This window comes from Salvelinus sp. IW2-2015, unplaced genomic scaffold, assembly GCF_002910315.2.
Source record: "Salvelinus sp. IW2-2015 unplaced genomic scaffold, ASM291031v2 Un_scaffold16323, whole genome shotgun sequence".
In the NCBI taxonomy this organism is placed as follows: domain Eukaryota; kingdom Metazoa; phylum Chordata; class Actinopteri; order Salmoniformes; family Salmonidae; genus Salvelinus; species Salvelinus sp. IW2-2015.
Window position 1 is genome coordinate 1,261,261 of NW_019957534.1, and position 4,157 is coordinate 1,265,417.

Below are 4,157 nucleotides of genomic sequence, written 5' to 3' on the forward strand. Positions count from 1 at the left end.
CCTCTCTCTCTCTCATCTGCTAATCTCTTCTCTCTTCCCCCCTCTTACCCTCATCCCACACCGCTCCGGCCGTATCCCAGCTCTCCCCGACACCGACCCACTACCGCCGCTAGGTACTCCGTACCTCTAGGTCTCGCGTCCTCCCCTCTTCCGCCTCCAGGAGCCTCTCTCATTCTTCATCTCTCTCTCTCTCTCTCTCCCTCCTCTCTCCTCTCCCCCTCTCTCCCTTCCTCTCTCGTCTCTCTCTCCTCTCAATTCATTCAATTCAATTCAATTCAATTCAATATTCAATTCAATTCAAGGGGCTTTATTGGCATGGGAAACATGTGTTAACATTGCCAAAGCAAGTGAGGTAGATATTATACAAAAGTGAAATAAACAATAAAAATGAACAGTAAACATTACACATACAGAAGTTTCAAAACAATAAAGACATTACAAATGTTATATTATATATATACAGTGTTGTAACAATGTACAAATGGTTAAAGCACACAAGTTAAAATAAATAAGCATAAATATGGGTTGTATTTTACAATGGTGTTTGTCTTCACTGGTTGCCCTTTTCTTGTGGCAACAGGTCACAAATCTTGCTGCTTTGATGGCACACTGTCGGAATTTATCCCAGTAGATATGGGAGTTTAATCAAATTGGATTTGTTTTCAAATTCTTTGTGGATCTGTGTAATCTGAGGGAAATATGTCTCTCTAATAGGTCATACATTGGGCAGGAGGTTAGGAAGTGCAGCTCAGTTTCCACCTCATTTTGTGGGCAGTGTGCACATAGCAGTAGCCTGTCTTCTCTTGAGAGCCATGTCTGCCTACGGCGGCTTTCTCAATAGCAAGGCTATGCTCACTGAGTCTGTACATAGTCAAAGCTTCCTTAAGTTTGGGTCGTCAGTCACAGTGGTCAGGTATTCTGCCACTGTGTACTCTCTGTTTAGGGCCAAATAGCATTCTAGTTTGCTCTGTTTATTGTTATTCTTTCCAATGTGTCAAGTAATTATCTTTTTGTTTTTCCATGATTTGGTTGGGTCTAATTGTGCTGTTGTCCTGGGTGCTCTGTGGGGTGTGTTTGTGTTTGTGAACAGAGCCCTAGGACCAGCTTGCTTAGGGGACTCTTCTCCAGGTTCATCTCTCTGTAGCCATCTGTTATAGGAAGATGGTTGGGGGGTTATGGGGATGGCTCTCTCAAGGACTTGCCGTCATCCACTTCCTTATGTCTGAAACACAGGCTTCCAGGGAGGGCAAATTTGGGGCTTCACCATGTTTCATCGAAATGAACAGCTGTGTATCGTCCGCATAGCAGTGAAAGTTAACATTATGTTTCCGAATGACATCACCAAAAGGTTAAATATATAGTGAAAACAATAGTGGTCCTAAAACGGATCCTTGAGGAACACCGACATTTACAGTTGATTTGTCACAGGACAAACCATCTACAGAGACAAACTTTATCTGTTTATACTGGAGATTTATGATACCACATATGGTGGAGAATGCGGGAAACTCAGTAGCTTTGGGTGCCGTGGGGTCGAGCGTACGGAGATTACCATGGAGGAACTGGTGGCTCAGTTTATCCTCAGCCAGCWGAAGCAACAGTGTCTCCAGGAGCAAGCACTGGAGGAGCAGCACCAACAAAACCTCAGACTGMTAGTGGAGGTAGCCCAGTTGAAGATGGGGATGGCTCAGGAGTCTAGCCCGAATCAGTTCCTGGTTATTAAGTTAATTGAGGAAGATGACGTGGAGACGTATTTTTGCACCTTCGAGAGTGGGCCAGCCTGTTGGCACCCTATCTCTCCAGAAGTCCTACTTCGACTGTAACGCCGACCAGGCAGCGAATTATGAGGGACTCAAATGTGAGATCCTGTGATGTTATCGATTCAGCCTCGCACACCATGCACCACTGGTCCACAACTGGACCTTTGACTACACCCCCCCCCCTTCGAGATGGAAGGAACTGGGACCATCTGCTACTCCACCTAATGTTCTCGGAGCGCGAGGTACCCCAAGCGTCCACTGGGTTCTCGGGGAGGAAGCTCCTCCCCGAAGGAGAAGAAGTACTCGATTGTTGAGAAGGAGTGCCTCACCGTGAAGTGGGCACTTGACACCCTCAAGTGTGGAACTTGCTATGCTATGGTATTATATAATCCACCTTAACAAGAGTTACCACTTTATCTGTTTAGTATTTATACTGTAGATATATGAATAATGATCATATACTGTTCTCATCACGGAACAAGTGGAATTAACTATACTATGGCTGTATATATTTCACTACACTATGGCTGTATATAATTCACTATACTATGGCTTTATATATTTCACTATACTCTGGCTGTATATAATTCACTACACTTTGGCTTTATATAATTCACTATACTCTGGCTGTATATAATTCACTACACTATGGCTTTATATAATTCACTACACTATGGCTTTATATAATTCACTACAATATGGCGTTATATAATTCACTACACTCTGGTGTTATATGCAGTGCATTTGGAAAGTATTCAGAACATTTTTCCACAATTTGTTACGTTACAGCCACATACTAAAAAATGTTTTATCCTCAATAACACAATACCCCATAATGACATCACAATACCCCATAATGACATCACAATCCCCATAATGACAAAGCGAACACAGGTTCTTAGAAATGTTTGTTAATTTATAATACATTTAAAAAAAACAGAAATACCTTATTTAAATAAGTATACAGACCCTTTGCTGTGAGATTCTAAAATGAGCTCATGTGCATCCTGTTTCCATTGATCATCCTTAAGATGTGTTAAACGTTTTGGAGTCCACCTGTGTTCAATTACATTGAGTGGACATGATTTGAAAAGAGCAAACACCTGTCTATATAAGGTCCCACATTGACACTGCATGTCAGAGCAAAAACCAAGCCATGAGATCGAAGGAATTGTCTTTAGAGCTCCATGACGAGGATTGTGTCGAGGCACAGATCTGGTGAGGGTTACCAAAATATTTCTCCAGCATTGAAGGTCCCCAAGAACATTAGTGGCCTCCATCATTCTTAAATGGAAGAAGTTTGGAACCACCAAGACTCTTCCTAGAGCTGGCCGTGGCCAAACTCAGCCAATTGGGGGAGGTGACAAGAACCCGATGGTCACTCTGACAGAGCTCCAGGAGTTTCTTCTGTGGCGGTGGGAGAACCTTCCAGAGGACAACCATCCTCTGCAGCCTTCACCAATCACAGGTCTCTTATGGTAGAGTGGCCAGACGGAAGCCACTCCTCAGTGAAAGGCACATGACAGTCTGCTTGGAGTTTGCCAAGACACCTAAAGAACTCTCAAACCATGAGAAACAAGATTCTCTGGTCTGATGAAACAAGATTGAACTCTTTGGCCTGATCTCCCTCACCCTGAACCTATAAACCCGGCTCCTTTTCAGGATCGTCCGGGCCAGAGTTTCAACCTCAGCACACTATGAGTGGGTCACCCTCCCTGGGTAGGTTTAGCCCAGACACCCCCTCTCACGACTCCTACCAATGCACTCAGTACCTATAGTTGGGTCTCAGGCTCCTTTATACCGGCAACTCAGGTTTCCGATAGACTAACTAACCAGATGCTAAAAGTACTCCATTAATCAAGTCTAGTTCAGAACCTAGAGAAGAAATACAAGCACTAGTATGACTCATTGATGACACAGGGTTTCAGAAAATAAGCTAGTTTATTCAAAGTTCCAGAAACAGTCATAAAAAATCCCAGATCAATCAACCAATCACAAATCAATATCACAAATCAATGATAAGTTCAAATCAACCATGAATTAACTTTATAGATGCCTCCAGCGCCCTTTAACTAAACCCTTAGTGGGATGTGCCAATAAAATGTTATTTGTCGATCACAATTTTATGAGAAGCCACAAATTAAATAACAAGAAAAAACAGGTTCTTACCTTCTACAATTTATAACCAGCTGTTTGTCTCCCCCTCCAGATGATCAGTCCCTCAGTTGGTGTCTAAAAAAACTCTAAACAGCTACATTAACACACTTCTATCAATGAGGTCACCTTAACGAGTCCTCCTAGAATGTTACTTTAACCAAGTAGTAAAAAAACTAAATATAAGTAGAATAAAAACATAAAATATAAGTAGAAATAAGAACCTAATATAAGATAATAAAA